Source organism: Onthophagus taurus, chromosome 6 (assembly GCF_036711975.1).
Source record: "Onthophagus taurus isolate NC chromosome 6, IU_Otau_3.0, whole genome shotgun sequence".
Taxonomy (NCBI): domain Eukaryota; kingdom Metazoa; phylum Arthropoda; class Insecta; order Coleoptera; family Scarabaeidae; genus Onthophagus; species Onthophagus taurus.
The window spans coordinates 6,318,956-6,343,804 of NC_091971.1; the positions used below are offsets into that span (position 1 = coordinate 6,318,956).

At 35.5% G+C, this 24,849-nt stretch overlaps 1 protein-coding gene across 3 annotated transcripts in view; it reads right to left on the reverse strand.

Annotated features, from left to right (window-relative positions):
* LOC111427934 (neuroligin-4, Y-linked-like) overlaps positions 1-24,849 on the reverse strand; it is a 120,411-nt gene that overhangs the window by 80,900 nt on the left and 14,662 nt on the right. For 2 of the 3 annotated variants that reach the window (XM_071196381.1, XM_023063297.2), the window contains exon 2: positions 8,056-8,081. The exons of the other annotated variant lie outside the window; for it this stretch is intronic. The gene's annotated coding sequence lies outside the window, so the exon portion shown is untranslated. The remainder of the gene's footprint in view (positions 1-8,055; positions 8,082-24,849) is intronic. 3 annotated transcript variants of the gene reach the window in all.

The window sequence follows — 24,849 nt, forward strand, 5'->3', positions numbered from 1 at the left end:
ATTTCAAGGTTTTAACCCAACAAGATTTTCCAGCGATAGTTTATTGAAAAATGAATCATGTTCGTGCCAAATATCCTGTCGACCCAGTTACTCAGCCATCATTCGGGTTTATTGCTAATAAAATAACTTCTACACGACGCTTCGAATTGATTTGTTACTATCGAGCAATGAACTTGTTATTATACCCGGAAAAGAAATCAAACATTTTATGTGCAGCAGAAATCTCAGCGCTTAAAAACTTCTAAAAGCGTAATTCTCCATTAAACCCAACTGCGTTTGATATCAAATAGTATTTTAACCTAACCGCTGTCTGGCGAAAGGATTCGAAAAGTGCACAAGATCGCACGGGATCTCCTTTAAAAATATTTTCCAACTTATCCCTTATCAATTTTCCGTAACACCGCAAATGGGAACTCGACATCGAGCGCGAATTGAAGCCGCCTTTCGCCGATCCGAAGAGAAATAACACATAATCCAAATAAATCAAAGGAATTTTGCGAAATCGTCTGCCAATCCCTCTGAAATTGAGGTCCGCTTTTTTCATTGGTTTTGTTCCTTCCGCTTCCGATATCACTTAAAACGTAATAAATCAGCGAAAAGGTAATCTGATTCTGTCCTGATAAATCACGATTTACACCGAATATTCAATACTTACAAACAGATAGATTAAATGCGTACAAAATTTCAAATCAGCATTTCTAGTAAGTGCTTGTTTATTTTCCGATCGTAAATTCGTTAAATTTGTATCGATTGCTATCAGGAGAACGTTATTTGTCCTGTTGATACAGTAAAGTCGACGTAAAACCTCGTACGCTACGGCTGATAAATGAAATATCTGAAAATTGCATGCAATGGCGTCACGCTACATAGAGGGCGTTACTATACGGGAAATAACTTGAGTTGGAGGGATCGTAAATCAGGGAGTTGCTCCCGTAAAGTGCCACATCCGGCCGAAGGCGATAAGGCCGGAAACAATACGGCAGGTCCTACAAAAATATCGAATTTCTATTTGCAAGTGTTAAATCTTTCTGATAACTCTACCACTTGTCAATTCTCTATCAGCTTATTTTCGCCCATCTGATTTATACTGGATATTTAAAAGAATTAACTTATTTTTACGTTACATTTTGATTTATTGAAGCAATTTGTTACTTTAAAATCTATACAGGTAATTGAGTATATTTTATGCGCGCACATAAATAACCGCATTAAACTAAACATATTATCGTTATTGATTTTGCTTACTCGTTTTATAACCGAATATCCAGATTACGTTGACCAAGCAAACGGTTTATTTGGAAATAATTATTATCTACCTGAGTCACGAAATTATTACTACATTAATGTTACTATCGATTAGTTCGTTTTAAAATGGATTTTAATTGTTACATTAAATGATATAGGTAATCCTTTAATTCTCTTTTAATTTATGAGATTTCTTTTATTAAAATAATTTTATGAATAATAATAAAATTGATCAATCAACAACATGGATGAAGACTTCAAAGTCACATGAAAATGCAAGAGGTCGTCTATTCCCCGGATTCCTTTTAGTCGTAATAAAGATTTAGGGTTGTTTTGAACTTGCGACCGAACTGGGAAATTATAGAGAATAAGGGAGGCCCAATGTTCGTCGTACATAAAACACAGTGGGGGGACATTTATTGATATTTATTGCTCGAAGAGTCCCTGATTTAAGGACACCTATCGTCTTAAATCGCTGACGGCAATTTACTAAAGTATTATTTATTTACATTATGTATGAAGCGTTTAACTTTCGGGAATTTTCAACAAATATTTGAGCCAAATTTAAAGTGTTTATTTAATATAAAAATTTAAAAAAGCAATACTTATTTTAATATTTTATGTTATAACAATGCATTTTATCGTGACATATTATTATTTGTGGCATTTTATGGGTAAATTTGTTAATATTTATGTAAATATAATTGGCAATTATCGAAAATTGACGTATTATGGTAACTGAACCGATATGTTACATGGCTTGCGTTGTTGCGATCGAGATGGTAAATAATAACAATCTATTTTTACATTATAATATTAATTTATGTATTGTCATTATTTAATTTTAACTACGTTATTGATTTATAAAAGCAATTAATATAATTTAATTTAAAAAAATTGTTATTCACCCAAGAATTATCGATTATCGATAGGAGGCGCAAAATTCTTTTTGATTCAGAATCAAAAGATGTCTTAGAAGGAAGGTTGGACGTTAGTGATAGTGAACAAGAACTAGAAAGCTTTATACACGGATGATGCAGTCGTTTATGAGAATTTCCGGAATACATTTAGTAAGTTATCCTCGACCTATATAATTTCAGCTATATCCGAACCATACACAGTGTAGAGTTCAAACAGTTAATTTTCAAGCTAACGGTCATCAGCCGTTATGATCCCCTAATAATGGCTATAACCCAACCAGCTGGAACCTTTGAAGCGGGTTTGACAGGGGTTTTGGCCTATTACGCACTTAATAACTGTATTGTGTGATGTTTTACATGCCAAGCAAAGCGGAGATGAATAATATGTAAAATATAAAATGAAAATTTTTGATTAAATTTTTTAACGTTAAATTTTGACACCATATATAAGGGTGATAATATATAAGTGAACGATTTTCTACTTATTTACATTCAGTTAATTTATTATGCTTCTAGCTGTGCACATTCCATTTAGACTTATGGTAGCGCGAGCACTTGGGATATTCTAAAACAAAGTTTCGTTACGTAATAATTCTCTTGTAATGCCGTACTTAAGCACAAACTTTGTCGAGGCGCTCTACGTGCCAAAAGTTAACGGTTCCAACACCCTGCCGACAATCAATTAATACATGCAAATTTGTGACGAGCAAGCTTCAACTATTAGACATCAGACGCTATGGTTTATTTACTTGGAAGTTTGTAGTAAAATATGGGAATACGGGTGTGTCCCTAGACGCTCCAAGGTCTCTAAATGTACCCATTTCTCTCTTTTTCTTCTCCTACAGCCATTTATCCTGTTTTATTTTTTATTTCCGGTCGCCAGTAAAGCCCCAGGACGAGTCTTGCGGGATAAACCCACTTAAAAATGATTGCCGGGATTAAACGTCTAGCGCACCGAATAGACGAAATTGGCACAAGGAGCCAAGGGGAATTTGCATAAAGTTGTTTGCTTTTTTAAGAACCGTGTCCTTCCAACGGGGTAATTACTTTAAAGGTACCTGTTAAATTAAATGAAGGGCGACACCGGGGTACCTTTTAATTAATGGATCCAAGATCTAATAGAAGAGAATACTCGAAAAGAAAAACAATAAAATTTTACGAGAATAATGATTCAAATCATTTCAATTAAAACTTCAATCCAACCCCACATCGGGAATTCAAAATGGGTTTTTAAATTCCAATAATGCATGTTATGGCATTTGTGATCACCGTGAATGGTAAATATTTAGTCGGGTTTGGAAGTTATTGCTACAGATTTTGGTCCGTGAACGTATGATGCTGATGGAATTTGGGTACTTCGGCATTCTCCACACATACGAGAAATTTGTGATTGTTGCAAAATATGCTGGAGGCTTGCATGTAGGAATTAACTGCATCTAGTTCGAATATTTCTGTTTATTTAATCACCAACTTTAAGAGATTCTTAGTCTACATTAATCAAGTAGATATACTTTTTAAAGGTTACGCCTAAATAAATATTAATCAAGAAATATTAAATTCATCACCAACTTTAAGAAATCGTGGAGATCGAATTAAGAAATGACTTATGATGCAAATTAAACTTTAAAACATTCTTTTTAATTTAATGTAGACATTGTTTCTTAAATCATTAAATAAATTAGGTTTAAAAGGTTTCAAAAATTATAATAAATTTCATTTACATACTAAATATGTCCTTGGAGCGACAATACGATAAGTTTTGTAGTTGATTCAGTGAATTCGAGTGGTTCATTAAGCATTCCGCAGTAGGATATCCGCTTCCGTCACAATTCACTTCCGGTCCGCGTCCCGTTTCCTAGCAGTTCCTCCTTGGAGCTTCTAAAGTCAAAACAATGCTGCCCATATAATTTCTGCTTGGTGTATTTTATGCGGGTGAATAGGCAATTTCTATGCAGACAAAATTTCTCAGGTATAAGAACAGAGAGAACGTTACTGCAAAAGGAAACGATCAAAGCTATTTGAAGCGGTATCCATGCCATTTAAGCTAGGTGAAATTTCCACACAGTTTGATTAAATTCGAGACGTAAACTCTCGAGATTTCAATCTTTAGGTACTGAATTTAATAATATCAATGAGAATTGTTATTATATCGTCTTCGGATAATACCCAATTATTGTTTCCCCATAATCTCCGTGTAATCGATTTTTGGTGTAAATTGGTGCTATACTTTTAGGTATCTCAGCTTTGGATTACAAAGCGAGTTTGAACTTGCGCGTTGGCTCTATGCCAGTGCGGAGAAAACACTACTACCATTTATCTAACGAACAAGAGCCAAGTTTGAAATTGTCCATAACACTCGAGGTGGTACGATGAATTCTTTAATTCAATAGCTCGTATTCTACATTCGGAGATATATGAAATTGAAATCAATTTGAATGGGAAACGCTTGTTATAGAATTTCGCGATTTGAATATTTTTACGTTATCATACGATAATCGCGTTATTACTAAAACAAAATAATGAGGTGTCTATTTTCCATCGACAATTTATCGTTAGTTTCGCCCCAATACCCGCACACGATAATGCATATAATAACGATACACATGAGATAAACGTTCTAGGAAATTTATCCAAAATTTAATTTTAGCGGCAGCGCTGTTGGACATTATGATTTATTTTTTCCATTAAGTTGCGGGGGATTGCAAAAAGCGGCAACGTTTATTTTTGTAAAAGGCAGGGCACGGGGCGAAACTTGTCTGTTTTGCTCATGTCGTGTAGTAGAGCTTTTCGAAACGCTTTTCACTGGAATTTTAACGCGACACTCCAGGGGTTTCCATATTTGCAGTTACGACAGGCGAGTTAACGCTTTCATCAACCGGAATTAATTTCGTGTTCAGCACACACATCTGCTTTTGTGAGCCCAAAGTACTTTAATAGAATTAATAACAATAGTTTGGATTATAGTAGATTAAGAACTACAGTTTAGTTAAATGTTTACTGTTAAAGATTTTGTAAATCAAATTCGTGTGTTGTGTTCATATCCTATAGCGAACGATCAATTATAATTTATGGCGAGGATTAGGGAGTCGATAATTAAATTTATAGCACTTTCACTCTCTAACACCATAACCCATGATTCCTACACGTTTACAATGTGGGTTTATTGGTGTAATTAATCAAATTATACCAGAATAGATCGACTGATTCCTGTTTTGCTTATAAATATTTTATCAAAACCCAAATTGATAAAGTTATGTACCCTAATAATTAAAATTTAATATAATCGCATTAAACTGAAATTCCTATATTATATTAAACTGCATTAACTCTATCCCCACATCGCAAGGGGGCAACAAAACAACTTCCGAAGACGTGTAACTTAGGAATGCGTCTCCAGGGCATCGGAATCCCGGACCATAACTCAACTTCACTAAAACCCCACCTCTTCGCCCCTGCCTCTCGAAACTACAGGGCGTAACTTTGCGCAAAAATAAATTCCAGAGAGTCAAGTTGGGCGGCTTCAGCCTGATATCGTAAGGGCCGTATGTCGCGGTGAAAACCCGATTGTGTCCGGACCCCGGACCGAAAATTGCATTTGGAAATTGGAAAATCTCGATTTATAAGTGCCGATAAAGGCGTCGAATCGCCAGACATTATCCCCTTCGAAAATTGGGACCCGGAGGAATTAGGACTTTTCCATTAAAAAAAAAACAATTATTGCCGATTATTATCAAAGTTAAACGTGCTGACAAAACTTGCGTTTAATCCAATACTTTTCTATAGAATGGAACATTAAAAGTGCATTTACTTAGAGGAAAATGGAAAACTAATGTTATGGATTTTAACAGCTCAATAAAATGATTGTGTCAAACAACACGAGACATTTAAGTAAAAAGCTGGTACCGCAAATTGTTAAACGGAGTAAAAGCAAAAATGTAAATTTTCGTTGAACGCGGACGCCTCCGAAAATTGATACAATCAGCTCAAATGTGCAGGTCTGGCATTCAGATTTTTTTCTCGGCACGCTAATTTTTTGCCGGTACCGGACTAATTACGCGAATATGTAAAAGACTAACTCGATTATTCTGCGGGATTCGGGCCGACCATTTCCGTTTCCAACCCACCCAAAATGCTTCCGGTCGTTTATTTAATTACTAAATATACGAGAAGAGACCGGGTAATTTAGGAAACGTTTTAACGACGTCAATTTTTCTTCTTACCTTCTTAATGGTTTAACAATTTTGATTAAAATCAAAATAAAAACGTAAATTTGTAAACACCTTAACGTGAAAATAAATTTTCATCAAAGTTCAGGCTCACAATTCAACAAGCGACCTCTTCTAACGGAAGTAGCAGCAGAACGGCGTCGAGAATTCGGGAACATAAATTTTTTAAAACGCCTCCTACTTAGACAAACGCGCGGCGTAGCGGCTCGCCCAGATACAGTAAATCATTGTTGCCTGAGCCCGGCTCTGTCATAAAGTGGCGGCATTAAAAATTCACGGGAGAAGCGCCTCTCCGCGGACACAAAAGACACTAAGTAAAACCGGAAACGACCGAATGAAAAATGCAAGCTTTACCAACCAGGGAATTGCAAAAGCAAAACTGGTATGATTTTTGAATTTTTCAATGTTTGATCGATACAAATTCTGTTAAAACAAGTATTATGGGTATTATCTTAACATTCTTGAAAACTGGGACGTGCCTTATAAGTTGAAAGGGAGGACGGCCCTTAAATTCTCTAATGCAAGAAGTTAATTTTCACTGATACAGCGCAGACCGCCAGAGTACTTTAGGCCACTCTCCGTCGACTTTATCTAGGGGGCCGCCTCGCGATAGTTTATCATAACTTGCGCGCCTTAAAAAGTAATTTATACGGTCTAGTGGTGCCAAGTAAGAAATAAATTGCAACAAGATCTCGAGCGGTCCTCTTCCGGGCACGTCCTGCGACGTAACCGCGGGCGTTGCCTCCATCGCCTTTTTACTACCCCTTACTCTTCTTTTCTACCTCTTTCCTTCGTTCCACTCTTCCAACGAATTAGACCGCAGCAAAGCCGTACGTGCCCGTGGGATTTATAACCGGGTAAATTGAATTATTGTGCGGTTTCGTTACGTCAGCGCTATTTTATTACAGTAAGATAACGGTTAGTCTTCTAGATCCCATAGGGCAATACTTAAAACATCCCATAGGTCTTAGTTATTAAGGTAAATCTTAATAGTAACTTAAAAGAGATTTTTTCTATATTAAAAGATTATTGAAGAAAATTTTGGTCTGGTTGAGGTATTTCTGAACAACTTAATTCTATCTTGACGGTTTTAAATTTTCATGAAGAACCGTCATGATACAAAAACCTTGAATAGCATAAAATCAAGTGCTTTCAGAACATTTCATTTATAAAATTTAGTTTGTTTAAATAAATAATAAACATACACATATTCAATATTAATTCAGAGCAGTACTATTTACCATCCACTTCAACTTTCGATCTCTCAATTTACTTTTGCTATAATGTATTCGTGGTAAATTAAATAAAATTGGTTAAATTGAATTTAAATCAATAAATTAATTTATATGAAAAGTATCTACTATTGATGTGTATTTTTAAGGTTGAGAAATTAGTTTATTAAGTGAGTTAAAAGATAGGATTCGCACGTAATTAGGAAAGTAACTTTTGAAAAATGTAAAAGGTTCTTAATTGGGGATCTTTAAGGGATGTTTAACCCTCGAAAGTTATACTTGAAGACCGTTATACTTCGTTGGGCAAAGTACAAATTTGCTTATGCAAAAATTTGAGAGCTCTCAAATCTCAATTACGGCAAAAGTCTTTTTGTAAATTATTCAGGAAGGACGGTAAAGTGCGTTTGAGTTATATCAATTTGAATTACTTACCTATTGGATAACCAAGAACAGCAACTCTGTAACAAACCCATTAAATTAGGCTCAACGGTAATAATAATCTATACTAAATTAATCGCGAATCTAAATTAATAATTTCAAATAATTCATAGGATGGAATAATAAATTCGCAGGTTCATTAGCGCCGTCTAGTGGACGGTTCAGTGATGTACGTTCGGTACACTAATGTTTCAAACCGCGTTCCCCTCATAATAGTTGGAGGGCTGATGCCCTCTACAAATATACGTCGACGTAATTTAATTCCGGCTTAAATTAATTAATTGATACCTATTTATCAAGTACATTTAAAATATAGCGAGTCGGCTAATAAAGCGTCGCTTAAACTGCTGCGGCAACGCTGTAAATCGTTTTTATTTCTCTTTGCGTACGATAAATTTTGGTCCCTATATTGTTACTGCCGAATTGTGCTCGACGTTGATGTGTGCGCCCTAATTTATGGCAGTTTGAGGTATATAAGGGGTCTAATACCATTAATCCTATTACGTCTACTGATAGCCATAATAATAATAATAATAATACCACAAATCTGGGTATTACATTCTTTAAATAAATAAATACTTTTACGTTAATTAAAACGGATTTTATAATTTTTTTAATCCATCAGGTAAACTAATAATGTTTATACATAAAAATATCTATGAAATGAAATATGAAAATGCATCTGGGTAGGTTTTAGCTTTACTTCACGTTGAGTAATAGCTTTTGGCCAAGTGCTTTTAAAACATTGGCTCAAGTGCATTAATGCATGGCGGCAGCGTTCGAAAAACGGGCGTGGCAACACTGTAAATCGTTTTTATATCTCTTTACGTATGATAAATTCCGTTACGTATCGGGGTTGGCAGCGGACGCTGATGTACGCGATATTTAGAGCGTCGTGAGCCGACGCCGCCGTCGTTAATGACGCCAAATGAAGCGCGGATCGCGACTTTTTTTTTGCATCCCTACCGATAAATCTAGCCGGGGCGCACTGGAATTTATTCGAGAGGGACGAGGTCGTTATTTCGCCATGATAACGGTTAGATTTCTGTTAAAATGTAGCGTTAAAATTGTCGATGCTGAATCCTTCCCGAACCACTAATGATGTGCATTCAATGTAAGCGGAATATTTGCGGATAAATGAAAAGTATTTTTACTTACTTCTTTTTATTATTCACTTCAGAACGATTATTTAAAATTAAAATCTACTTCCTAGCTTTAACATTAAAATATAGTTTCATATAATACATCATTCAATGGTCATTGTTTTCGACTATTGTCAATTTGAAACGTTCTGTGTAGTTATTTGTTTAGGATAGCTTTGTTATTTTATGCATATCACAGAACAATAGTCAATTTTTACGTTGCTTTGATGTTCTACGCAAACATATCGATTGTTATACAAAATATTAATTCTTTTTCAGACAATTGATATTTACAAATCCCCACGTTAAATTAAATAGTTTTTAATTTTAATTTTTCGTTAAAATTGTAGAAATCGATTCAAGTACGTTAAAAAATAACTCCGCTTTTAGCTATTGTTTGCACAGTACACAGTAAAGAAGTAAGGGCAAAGAAGTGGCAGCCAAAGGCTATCTCTGTGAAAAATTGCCTTTGTACCCGGAACGGACGGCGCAGGATACGAATGGGGTCCGTCAAGTACTAATGCCGTACAGCTGTAAGTACTTCAAAGGTCACGAAGTCATGAAGAGCCCTTTATCCCACCGGACACACTATCTGTACGCTAAAACAGAATTCCCTCGCCCGTTTAATCGTTCCGTTTATGCAGCGGACTGAAATTTCATCCCGACTGTAATTAAGCGAATTGCCGAAGAAAATTAATCTTCTATATCCGGAAGTTTACTTTCGAGACGACCGTAGGCAAAGAATGCAGATGTTGCAGTCGGGATCATTAATCACCCCCCGCCGTTCTCAAATGATGTTTGTTCTACTCTACTAATACCAAGTTTTTAAAAGCTAGATTGGATCTATCCTTTTAATGGCTTTTCTCAATAATTACATTCTACTATTATTTAGTTCGAATAAATTATAACTTTGTTTTTATTAGCATTTAAGATTAACTTCTAGATTAAAATATTTATCCCAGCTGTGGAAAATAGCATATCCTTAACCCTGGAAAAACATAACATAAAGTTTCAGTTTACAGGTCAATCTTTTTGGTCAGGATCACAGATATAATTAAAAAGTCCTTGGAAAAAATTCAAGTTTGTTCCAGTGTAATCGTAGATGTAGCTCAGGATAGAATGATTGAAGCCTTCAGAGTCAATCAGGAAAACGCTAACTCTGAACTTAAAGTAATTAACGCAAGTAATTTCATTTTATTTTAGTGGTTTCATATCGATTGCTGCTTATCAAACGATCTCAATTAAAGGACATAGTTCCAATTCCTGTGTGTTTCCGCAGCTAGATTGCTAAAGCTTATAGCCTGAAAATACTTTTCAGCGATATCGTGATACTCAACTCTGACGGTATTTTATAGCGTATCCAATTATAAAAAAGTAGCACGAGTGGGAATATAATTTATTCGCCAATCTCTGGAAATATATCTTACCTTTACAGCTTGTTAAATTATGCAAAATAAAAAGACGAATTTGAATAAAGAATTTGTACCACTGTAATTCTTCTCACGCAGACTATTTGTGATTACTAAAAAATACCTATTCGAATGTAATTTAAGTTTAGTTACATTTGTGGCGCAAAGTTATTCGGGCTTTTAGCTGGGACATTACACCAGGAAATAGGCCAGTCGAGGGTAACGCGTGCTCATTCGTGTAAGTAAGTTATTTCTGAGGGGATGGCTGCGCTTAGCCGAAGCCTTCAGATACGTCTTCCAAAAAGATAGACACTCGCAGGTTCTGATGCACTGAAATAACAGTGAGAAGCCTAGCGCGTTCCCGTACTAAGTGCACTAAAACTCGCGGTAGACGAAGACGCCAACACAAACTTCGCCACTTCGGGACTGTAATTCAATTTGGGAGCAGGAAGTTTGTGCCATCTAGCGCCCGCGGTTCACACCCGTCATATCGTAGGATGGGGACTTCCGCCGTGGGGTGGTTAATTCTATCGTAAAATTGGATTTTGATTGTTTCTAATTTTGTTGTTTTTGCTTTTCGAGGGGGCGGAAAGTAAAGACGTGACCTATCGAAACTGCTTCCGGATTCGACGCCCATGTCGCGGCTGTACGACCAAATTGTGTTAAGGTACTCATTAGAAACGAGTTTCGTGCTATTGTGACTCGAAACACTACTCGAATAACTTGGAAACTACATGTCTAACAAGATTTACAAGACACACCTTACGTTCCTCTTAGTACGGCTTTGTAAGTACATATTATTATTTCAATTATTAAAAATAATTATTTGATATTAAATCAAAATTTCACACAAAAGGTGGTTTTCGATGTGGCAGGTAAAAGCGCTCCCAGGGAATCGATAGAAACACAAACGTAGGGTCAAGACCTTTGGCAGAGGTATTCCCGAAATTTCCCATCGTGTATCCCCATTTCCGCCGTAGGCCCCCCTTTTACATTCCCCACGCAAGATGAATGTGCTTGCTCGGGTGTCCCCTGAAGGTCCCACGTGGTTTCCGTCGGTGAACGGTGTCACCATCAATAACCTTTATATCTTTCAAGGTAGGATAGATCGGTATTATCGCCTTTATGAATTGAAAGGTGTAGCAGAAAGAGGGCGATTAACTAGAAGATTCTGCTAGTGTCAAACTATGACGAATCGTAGGTTTACTTCAAATAAAATTTATTCCTTCCTACTTTAATTGATCGAATAAACTGTATCGTATATGTAACAAGGGTTCTAGCAAAACTTTATTTAATTGCCGACCTAATTCCTAACCCAAATCCCTCTTCCCTACATGCTTACGATGGATTGGGGAAACAACCGGTGGCATTATAGGAGGTATCAATGATTGATTGTACACAATTTCGCTCGAACAAAGGACCACTAGTCTCATTTAATTAATTTGTTCTGATCTGTTTGTGATGAGGTTTGGAATATGCTCTAATCAAAGTACGAAGTCGAGCTAGGAACCGCAAACGGATGATTAGGTACGGGGTTAATCATACGCCTTGCGTACCTGATTACCTCACATGTTGGCTCCGAAATTGTGTCAGAACTAATTAAGGGTCGACTACACCCAATTGATTGGGTACCTATTTGACACAAATATTAAACACATATCTTGATTGTTAATGAATTCTTTAAATTATTAATTATGACGTATTATTTATTTTCGGGGTTATTGAATGATTTTATAAATAAGACGGGTTTTATTCGATCCTGTTCGATTTTTACGATAATTTAGGTTTCGTGTCATGGTACAGCAGTGATTTTGTAAACAACGGATGACGTAATAAAAGCTCCATAAAACGAATTCGCGAGAATCTGCAGCTGCCCGAATCAAATTGCCGATTTTATGGCCCCCCTATATCCGAGTTACTCCCAATTCTCAGGTTTTATCACTTCGTATTTGAAAGATCTACAAGGGATATGACGACTGATTTTTATTTAAAGATTTTATTATTAAGTAGAAACAATTTTGGAATTGATACTTGTTTATTATTTTTGTAGTTGATTATTCGAGATTACATTTAAATTGGAGGAGTATCTCTAGCATTGACCAAATACCAAAATTTTTAAATTTAAAGTTTAGTGACAAAAATTTAAGAACGTTTAAAGTATGTTGTAGCACGACAATTGTGAAAGCTTTTATTACAAATATATATTCTATTAAATTTACAAAGGTGTGCTTTGCTCGTACAACAAAGAGACGTGAAAGGAGTGGTTACGTGCATGGGCAAAGGGATAGGAGTAGTAATTTTCTTGTGTGAGTCGGACACATGAACAAAGAGATCAAATACGGGACGAAACTCAGAGAGATGTGAATTTGTTCTGTTTAAAATTTACATTTAAATTTCCTATACCACTGCCACCTACAAAGAAACCCTACGCCAAGCATAAGCACGAGAAAAACTTTTGTTTCGTTTGGTTCACCGAACGGACCATCACAAAAGGCACGGGAAATTAAACGAGCTGCAATGTTGTAGTGGCGTACGGTTCGAATTGTTTAATTACGTTTTGCAAACTGGTGCACGTTACGCACGTATCGTCCCTTTCGCACCCATTGCAACGACTATCCCACTATAAATCTGCGTTGGTATCTAAAATTTGTTAATGCATCAGCAGCTGTTGGTGGTGGCGCCAGTGTCGAGAACCTGGGTCACTATTGAAATGTGGAATATTGAACCATAACTGGATTTAAACAAATTGGATTTTTAATCACTTGCGATATTGAAATTCGTAGTGGGTTGTAAATAAAAGTAACGAGTATTAAATATTTGACCATTTCAGCTATACCGCGGTGATTTTGAACCAAAAAAAGTAAGAAGAATTAATAGTTGAATTCGAAATTTAATATATTCGTTTTTAATAGTTCATACATTTTATTATTTTTTTGAGTTTATTTTTGCAGATTCCACGTTTCAATTAAAATATAAAAAATGTAACACATGTTATAGCTAAAATAACAGTTTTTATAAGTAGGAAGGCTTTCACGGCCGGTGATAATTGAACTAAAACTAGAACCAACAATACTCACTAGAAGTAACACTAGACCTAGAAATAGAAACATTCTGGTACTCAAGACTGCTAAACTATCGTAAGTTCCAGTTTTAGTTAAAACACCCATTTTTGTTTTTACCTAAAATCCTTATGAATTCAAATGAGGCTTATTGAATATTTACTTTTCAATATAGCACGTTTCATTAAAATTAGCTGTTTCTAGAAGCCGACGAAACACCAAATAGCGATGAGGTTGCCTTTAATCTTGTGTTATAAATAAATACCCGTCAACAGGAGCCAGGCTGGAACTTATAATTAATGAAATGGGCAAACGCCGCAACTCGTTAATTGTTCCGTAAAGTATGCAGAAATCTGTAAACCGTCGAATATCCCAGCGGGTTGTGGGAGCTTGGTCTACTGAGAGAGACCATCGCTAGGAAATTTAATTAAACCTGACTTTTCATAATGGTAGGGTTTCGGCGTTTGGTAAATTGTATCCGATACTATTTCAAAGTTAAACCGACCCATAGTTTAACTTGGTACGTTTACGTCAATCAACATACCCGTTTAAACGTGAAAGAAAACCGCGACAAATTAATTTATAATGTTGAATCGTGCTGTTTAATAAATTACAAATTATTTCTCCTTCGTGAAACAATATATTAATTATGTTTTAATAAAATCGACGAGAAATAAAATCCAATAAATAGAAGACTTTTATTAACACAATTTTAAAAGAACTAAAATGCTTACTGAGCACTAAACCTCCTATTATGAATGCTCTCTTAGACTTTTCCAGAGAGGTATAAGTCCGGTAAGAAACGAATAACAAGAATGAAATGGCAAGGCCAGCGAAGCCTTAATAAATTGCACCCAGAAAATCTTGAAATGGCTTACAAAGGGAATGAGAACAACCGCCGTTTCAATAGCGGTATAGAAGCTATTAAAGTTTTTTGTTACAAGTCTTATTATGTATTTGGTGGTAGCACACAGAATAATACCTCTTCAAAGTGTTTTCAATTCTTACATTCTTACAATTTATGCTTTATTCATCTTAAAGATCTCGCTCACAAGATCTAAACCAGGTGTATTTACCGGTAGTTCAAAGCTTTGAGGACTGATTAAAATATGTACAGTAAACATGATCTCAAAGACATGTAAACGGACATGTTAAGCGAAGGGTTCCCGCGTAAAACCCCTTTGAAGTTTTCATCTTACACTATTTCAGCACACTCTGAAACTCAAAAAGCAACCAGTTTTTTTCTTTTTCGTATTCCGGGTTTTTTAACTGTAATTAGTAAATTAATTCAAAGTGCTTATTAAGTTTATTATATTAAGATTCTTTTTAGATACTTTAATCTCACAATTAAAAATCGTATTTCTTAAATTTCATTCGTTTTGGAAAATACAATTTTTTCTATATGCTAATTTTTGATAAATTTAAATCGGCGTAGTTTAAACATTTTTATTAAAATTCAAATTTAATAATGGTTTTAGGATTTCTAATTTCAGTTTCTTATTCGAGCACCGTTGGTAATCGTTCACTCACAGCTGAGTAATTAGAGCTGTGCAAACGTCCGAGGAAGGAAGAAAAGCGAAAATAGGGGTGGAATTAATAAAAGCTTTAAAAAATGCACAATCTGAAGGGCTAACTGAAATCAGTTCATATTTTCAGTTTTATTCCGTTTTATTCTTTAAATTCTCTATAAATTTTTTATATTTTTTGCTGAATTGTTTACTTTAAATTAGGTAATATGATGAGGTCCAATTTATAAGAGTAAACAGGTAAGTTTTTTATATGTAAATTAAGATTCTAAATTTGTCATGATTCGAATGAGGATTGAATCAATTACCAATTCAATCTCTTCATTTTTGGAGATTGAAACGCACTTATTCAATCAAAAACATTTTAATAATTATTCACTTTCCCCCTTCGCAATAATTTCCCTTATTCAAATTAACCCTTCGGTCGAAAACCAGGGGCGAAAAACTCCAAGGGTTACCAGATTGAATTTTTAATACTTTATGTAAAATCTCCTTTCTCGCAGTGTGCTTACATTTATAATACTAACGACAATCCCGTGAGGCTAGGGGTAAGGTTCAGTACGAGAGAGTGGTTGCTATCAGGGCGGAAGTGACCGTTCGACCCGGAACCGACACCATCAAACTTCTGATTCGGAGAGGTTGCGGTCGCATTTTTTATTGCCCCCGTGTTCTGAATAAGGGTTGTTGTGTGACGCCCCGCTAGGCAATAAAATTGAAATCCTCCGGAGATACATTTGATTTGCGCTTGTTTTGCTCGAAGCGATAGAAAATTGGTTTTCCGCGCGCGGAATTGATTTGGGGGAATTCATCTCCCTCATGCCCCTTTTGTGTGCACAACTCTGAACACAATCAAGAACGCCATAACTTCCCACGACGACGTCGTTTCCGGAATTTACTTTTCATCCAGACGGTTAATTAGTTCAAATTTTTACGATCGTTAATGATATCTCGTTTCCTTTACTCCTCTTTGTTTCGAGATTGAGAAAACCGAAATAATTAAAAGCTGAGTATACGAACCTAAATTGGATATAGATATAGAAGTTTGATATAGATATAGAATCGATCGGTGGGTTGGGTTGTTACACAAAAATGTTGTATTAAAATATCTTTAATTAAGTCTGTGGGTTATAAGATAAGCGTGGAGCGGTTGCACTGCACCGATGTACGATGCTCAGAACTTGGTAGATAACCGCAAGCTGAGGGCTCAGATAATATCACTACGACCAGGAGATTAATCCTCATTCATCTATCTCCTCCAACTTCCCGGAACTCCAGATGACGAGGTACAACACTTTTATGATAAACTTGAGAAAGCTTTCGAAAAACTAATCGATAAAGGATTTACGACGCGCAATATAGAAACTGTAATGTTATAATTGATGGGGAAGGAAACTAATAAAAGCTCAACACAAAGGAGGTAAAAATAACTTTTAATGAGTAAACCCATTTTTGAACTAAATCGTATTACACGTTAATTAGCTAATTTCTTGAACTTCGTCTTACAACCTAACTTCCTCAATTTACCAAATAAGTCAAAATAGACGCACCACATTGGAATGAGTAATGTCGTGCCTCTAGAGGCAATGCCGAATGTGTAATTAAATGATTCGTGTCCCCTAACGCACCCGGAGGTTACGAGAGTTAGTAGCACTTCCCGTCACGTATGTAAGTCTTCTCTCGCAGATTGTGCGCCAAGACTCGGGGCCAGAACTCGGAGAGAACCCTCAGGATAATCCAATTTATCCCGGAGATTGGCATAAACCGATACAACTGTCATAACGAAGGGGAACCTGTAAATTATAAGGACTTCTATCACGCACGCAGAGAACTCATCTCTCTCGGATCGCGTTATTAATAACGAAGCCCTTCTTAGTACACTTGACGCAACCAGATTGTTTAATTTAATCCTTCTTGTGGTTCATAAGAACAAGATATACTTGTAAAATAAAAGAACAAAAATAGTGAGTATAAGTTTTCAACCCGATTTGGACTTAGTCCAGTTGATGTTTGTATTCTTCGGACAACACACTTATATCACTTTCGTAAGAACAAATAGAGAAAGAACTATATTTTTCGCTCAACGTCTCATCTTTATTTACCGAACCGACTTTTTCGCTTCTGCTTTCGTGTGATTCCGTTTATATTTTCTTGTAAACTCTGATTAGTAAAGTTGCCCCTTCTGTGGAGACAAAAAAAAGCGGGCGCGGCAAACTTCCCGAGCGACTTCCTGTTTTCGCCTCGAGTGTAAATCTAGAGCAAGGAGGACAGACGAAATGGCCTGACAGTAAGTAATATTTAGTGGTGGAAGTTGGACGTGTAATTCCGTGATCCTTGGGATCGCGTTAAAACTCTTCGCCGCCTTGGCGAGCGACGACGAGTCCGAGAAGGACAACAGAAATAAGAAGTGGTCGACTTAAAACTGCGCTGGAGGATTTCAATCCTGCGGCCGCTTTGACCTACGACCCTCGCTCCACTCGTAACTTTTGACTTTTGTCTCCTGGCGACAATCTAATTCAGCCGTGCAAGTGAACTTCTGAAAGCCAACGTTGGTCCCTTTTATTTGTTCAACGCGTTAAACTAAAATAAGCGCAATATGCTGAAAGATTCTTGAAATTTTCTTCTAAACAATCCAGAAAAGGGTTAACATTTGCCGATCATTTAATTTGATCCCCAGCTTTCGTTTTTCGGGTGTAAAACCGGTGGGATTTGACGTGGCTGGTCGTTGATTGAACCTGTCGAGCGAAACCGAGAATTTACGAGCGGCTGCTATCGCGAAGGGCCGTAAATTTCGTGCAGTTATGGCAAATCCATAGTTTTCAGCACGCGGACAGACGTTACGGCGGTAGCTTTCGGTTTTGTCGTAAAAACGTCAACGTAATCGTCATGTTATATTAAAAATCCTGTATGAGTACGAATTTAATATACTTATATCGATGTAATTACGACGTGATTCTTAGCCATAAAACTTATGAGGTGAAGTTTATTTAATAATTTCAGATAAACTCCTAGATAATTAGTATCTAGGGATTTATGCTCGTGTTATTGCCAAAATTCTTACACTTCACTTAGCGAACCCTTCCCTAAGGAAAACAACCGGCTAACGCAATAGATATACACACGATGACAAGGAACAAAAGCAATGAAGCGAGAATAAGTTATATGCATGCAGTATTTTAAACTTTGCTGGATTCCATCCAAAATCTGCTATGCGCAGTCATAGAGCACATTGAGAGAATGTAAGTTGACATTTTTGAATTGTTTTGTTTTACTATTAACTTTTTAACTACATTTTACAAAAGTTAAGTTAGTTTGACTGATTTATCTCAGCAGAAATATCAGGTTTGTTTACCAGTGTTAGTTTTTAGATGTGGAAATGAAGAACAGATATGATGTTGGATGAAGTAAAGTGTGTGCAGAGTATAAATTCTGTATATACTAGAAAAATATAAACAATTGTGGCAAGCAATGACAACGAGAGAAGAAAGAGATGGAAGTGGCTGAAAGAGGTGACATAAAATACTAAAGAGCAGCCATGTGTGCTTTTAATTATGTTCACCATTGCTATTCCTACAATTATCGTCATTTTTATTTGTTTCTAAAGCACATTAATTTATTCAACAGTGTTATTTTAGACAATAAATTTTTTATGTAATAACAAAAAGTTAGTTACAAAGAAATTGTTATTATGTTATATATTTTTATTTATAATGCTCTATGTAACAATAAAGTGGTATTGTATTTTGATACTACACCGATTGAATAGAGGATATTGAATTACGCAGGGATTACAGAGTATTACTTACTATACAGTAATACAGTATTATCCATACAATACAAAGTTATAATAGATTAATTTGAAACCTTATTGTTTATTTCATGAAAAAGAGAGTTAAAAATACCATTTACGCACCGTTCCATCACTAATAAACAACGCCATTAAAAGCCGCGTAATTCTGAAATATTCATACCGCCGTAATGTAGCATAACCAACAATAAATTCTTGGGTTATTACCATTACCGCATAAAATCCGACCTAACCTATTTATTCGGCTTCATCAGCACGAAGCGACTGAGTTTTGGTTGCTATGTATGAACTTTATATTTGCCAAGCTTGTAGCCAGGGACCTCTCTCTAAATTAAACGTTTTAAATGCCTGGGTTAACTTGGTAAATATAATGACCACGGTGCGGTGGTAACATGGAATTTGCGATGACCCTACCTGCAAGCTATGTAGTGTCAAGGTGTGAAAATTAACTTAATATGAACTCACACTGGAATTTAGTCATTATAAATTCTATAATAAAATAATATTCGGTTATGTTTCAATAAAAATCTTATCCTCAAAATACGCAAAAATATGTATCCTTCATTTCCATAACGACTGCGTGCATATCTATCCCATAAGATCGCTCAAAAAAATCTAAATATTCTATGCGACCATTTGTTGCCTTAGGGTTTCCATAAATTTCGCTAGGTTTTTTTATGGATAAAATTTTTTCTCTTCCGTTGGTAATCGAAAAAAATTATGAAAACGAAACAATTTGAATTGCAAATCGGGCAGTTTGCAGTAAAATTCTAAAACACAAATTAACACAAACTCCTTGTTTTAATCTGCATAATTGAAGCGGCCTCAATAACATAAAACCAAATAGCGGAACGCTTTCCCAAAATTGGGTCGTTGGCGGTATTTGGACAAAACATTCTCAGTAGATTTACAGAATCTGCGATTCTTTAGCAGTTCGTCGCATTAAAAAAAAATATTGTTTTTAAACGAAAACATTCGGTTACTCTGAAGCTTTAAAACTAAATTTTCGACCGTAATCTTAATTTCATCTACACAAAATCGTTTTTCGTTAAACCCTGATAGCATAGAAAGGTGGAAGCTGGTAATTTTGGGTAAGTCCCAACGGCAACTTCGTGAATCCAAGTGAATCGAGAGAGTTTGCGTAGAATACGAATTAAGTGGGCGTTTTCCCGGAAAAACTTCACAACACCCTCCCGCTCCACAAAATCGGCAAATGTAGCATAAACGCGAACTGTTCGATGTGATGCCGCCACCGCCGTCGCCGCCGTTTGTGCCATTTCCATGGAAAGCTTCTTTGGCGAGCGACATCACAACCGATCCAGGCGCTTGCATGCAAAGCGCGAATTGCCGAGTGAAAATCTAGGTCGATTTTACGGACTGTTTGGCCTCTATTCGAGGACCGTCGAAGCTCGCGCCCGGCGATTCAACTTGGGAAAATCTCAAATGCCATTACTGAAAAAAAATTGTGGCCCATTACACTAGTTTTACTTTTATCACTAACTGAGATAAAGTTTTCCGTTAACCGCATTGTTGGAGGCGACTTCAAATTCAAAATCAATTAATGAACACAAATTTATTCATATATTTGATTATTAATGTACATGGTTAAGAGGTAAGACACAATGAGCTTTTACCTCCTTTACTTTCTACAGATCAAATCATTGATTTATTAAGTAATTTTATGATGAGTGTTGTGATTACTGTGATTAGTGAAAGTGTCTTATACTACTTGTACGTGATGCTGTGATATGGATAAAAAGTTTAGTAGACATAATGAAGATTTAATACACACTTCAATGACTTGATGCAGATTTAATAAAAACTGCATAAAGATTTGAATAAACAATTAACTTTTTTATTTAAGTGGTTGAATTTTATTTTCTCCACCTGAATGGTGCTCATATAACTTTGCCATGATGTTATATTCTGTAGAGCTTTTAACACAAATGCCTCGCGACGTAATAATAATGGCGGGTTTGTAGAACGTCTACGTTGTTGACACACAATTTCATTGCCTAGAAAATCTGAGGGGCGCGCATTCAGGGAAATGTGGGTCACAATTTTCTGTCTGACCGAACCTCGATTTTAACCATTCGAATTGAGGTTTCAACTCTCAATGGTGACACAACAACTTTTCAGATGTCAAGGTTATATTATTTATGATTGTGGTTGATTCCGGGGACTTTAAAATCGATCCATCATCGTTTTATTGAGTTTTCGGTGCGCAAAAAAAAGATGCCGAAAGGAAAAAAAGAATCCTTTTAGTATTCACATCAGATTGTTGGGAGCAAATGGAGTAGGGTTCATGCCATCGATTTTTCATAAATAATTTGCGTCACGTCAAAGTGTCAAGCTGATATTGCAAAATAAAGCAACAAAATTCTATATCTTTTTAAGCAAATTTTTCTTATGATAAAAAAAGAAGTTTATTGCTTATCAATTTTTACTGGAAATCGTTCTCGGAAATGTATTAGAAATCAATACTAGGGAAATAATATACATATCCGTTCGCGTGTTTCAAACGAGGAGAAAAAGTCACACAAGAGTTGGCCCGATATCCGTTATAAATGGCCAGTATAAATCAACCATCACGTATGTCACGGTGTGTTCGTATTGTTCGTCGTTATATAGGACCGAATCGCGTACAGATCTTAATGGTATGTATGGAGGCGTGCTTGAGCTTGGACTGAGTTCGGGTGACAAACGTTGAATGGAAATTAATCATCACCACTACGATTACGCACCCATTGTTTCATTATAATATTTATTCACCCAATAAATTCGGCAAAATCAAACTTTTTTTTCAACAAAATAACAACCTTAATTATGTTCTTAAAGAATCCTCCTTTTACTATTTTACTTTATTACTATTTCACTTTATTACTATTAATGATTACGACGTAGCTTTAATAACCACCCTGCTTATTGGTTATAATTCAACTCATAATGACTTTCGCTAGGTTTATCTAGGGTTCATTATGGTTGTTTCAATTGCGTTATAAATCCACTAAGCGAGTAAATACACAATGCGACACAAAGAAATTTTAGTGCAGCGGCGTCTATACGACGTTGAATCGGTTTATGGGCGTATAAAACGAGTTTAAACGTTGCTTTCTATCTTGCGTGCCTTCGAATTTATTCGTAAACGTTTATTAGTCCACTACGTCGTGCGTATAAGACGGTTATACAACCCCTCTTTCAATTTTAGAACTGTGAAATCGTTAAATTTTATACCAACATTTTCTGTGATTGAAATTGAAAAAACTATTTATCACAGTATTTCTTTTTTGGGTCACCTTTTATATAAAAAGATTAATCATTCATCTCGTAACAGTATCTAAGCGAAGATAGTCCTCGAAAATCTTAACAATACCACAAGAGACACTTTTGGCAAATTGAGTTTTTTTCTAAGAAGCTATGCATTGGTCTATAAAATGGTAATTTTCACCCTGCAAGGGTTTCGCAAAAACTTCAAGATAGCAACCCGTAACTTCCAGGAGTTAGCTGTAAGTCTGTGTAAGCGTTTAACCCCATAGATTTACCATAAAATTGAACTTTACGACCTCCGGGTACGTCACGAATTTTGCACGGCTATAAATTCAAACATTAGAACGGCCTTGGTTCATTGAGTTATTTCGGGGGGATAACGGAAATTCAATATCGCTAACTGTGCAAGGTTAGTCAAACGATGTAATTTATTGCGCAGTCAACGGTTGGTGACCTGCGCCAAAATACTGGCACTTAACAGCAAAATCGGATGTGTTGCGGTACATAAACCACACGCCATTCTATTTTATGATATTTTTATACAAAAACAAATACAGGATGACAAAGTGGATTTGACGTGCATATTTTTGGTGCATATTGTTTTAAACGAATTATTCTTTCATAAAATTTTCTTTTTAATTTTTCAACTTCCGAAGCTTAAAAAAAGCTCTTTAAATCCTAAGATACGAAAGTGATAAAAAAATGTGGAAATCGGGGATGTACTTTCACAACCCCCGATTTTCAAGGAAAGTAAATTAGGTTATAAATAAATCAATTCAACGTTTGCCTCCTCTTCTGTAATTTATTTTACTTGGAAAAGTGGAAAATGATGGTGGAAAAAATGCGTCAAAATAAACGAACGAATTTGAAATGTTTATTTTTGCGTAAAGATTTCAAATAGATATTGTAAAACAATGCCGTTTCAGTTGATGTGATCGCGAATTTTGAAATTTGAGCACCGCTGTTTTATTGTCTATGATCGCTACTGAATGAAACTTCCGATTCGTTGGACATGATCGGCACAATTCAGTTCTTTTAAGCAGTATCTAGTGATTGAAATGCGATTAAGTAGACCTGGTTCATAGATTTTTTGAGAATGAATTTGGTTTAAAAGGAAACGATAAATGCATGAGTTAACTTATTCAACGGTTTTTGATGAATTGTTGATTTAACTTGAAGTATTACTTGGAGAATACGGTGAAACAATTGCTTTATTATAGGATAGCAACTTAATCAGAACAAAAGATTTAAAAAAATATATTTTGACACATTTTGCAAGTGTTTCCAGAATATCACGAAATTGGAAATATTAATTGGTGTGAGTCGAAATGGTTTTAATTAATTGAAAATACCTTCATGTTATTTGAGAAATGCTATACAAGTTAATGCATTAAAGGGAGCACTTTCCAGAGAGTTTAAAGACTTCAAAATGTGGGTAAAGTTGATGTGTATGAACCAAAATGGTTCTACTTGATTAATATCAACCTTGGTAACTTAATCAGTTCAAAAGAATTAAAACAAAATCCCTCAATTTTTATATTAACCCCACTTGTACTGTTAAAGCTTAATACAATTCGTTATTATCTTGTTAAGTAATTTTTAATTTGATGATTTTAAATAGAAATAAAATATGTTACAGTAAATCATTTAATTTTGTAAGATGAAATACTTGAAGTATTCCAAAGTGGTTGAAAACATCAAAGTGAGTGATCTATTATGCATTACCCGGAATCACAGCTAGTTGAAAGAGAAAGAGAGCTTCACTTAAATTACAAAGTAGAACTGGAACGATTTTCCCCGTCTTAGTACTGGAAGAGAAAAGGGAGTGATTTAATTCGAGCGACGAACGGCGTCCGTGGAGTCCGTCAAGAATTTATTTCCTTCCGCTCTTATTAATATTTATATGCCCTTTTCGCAACTTTTTATTCCGACTATACATATTTATATTTATCACTTCGCGCCGGACGAAAAGGGAAGAAATAAAATAAAAACGAACAGAAAACGATAAAAAATATTTTTGAGTGCTAGAGAATTGTAACCAAGAAAAATCGGGGAAATAAATCATGGAGATGACAAAGCAATGTGCCTTCACGCTAGGTGGTCATTTATTATTATACAAAACCGATGACTGATGACTGCGTTATCTTGCCTTTGACACATTGCATACAATGTAAGGGGCATCTTGGTCTGGAGAGACATTGCGAACACTTTAGTTTCTTGACACTGTCATTTCTATAACACCACAAATCTTCCTAAAATATTTATGTTCACAAATCAAAAGTTGCTACTAAAACAAAATTAATTTAATGCAACGATACACGATAAAGCTTTTAACTATTTATCTTTAAATTTAGTGAAATCCAATAAATTTATTACGATACTCATGACCATATAAACAAAGTGTACATTGAATTTAAATGTATAAATTTATGTTATTTATGTTATAAATTGAGATATTGGTTTTAACTACATCATAATAAAATTGAGTTTAAAACCTTTATCATTATTTGCAGTTAGAAATCGCTAGATCGACACCCGAGCAGTGATTCGATAAAAGTTTGCCCAGACTGAGCACTCGAA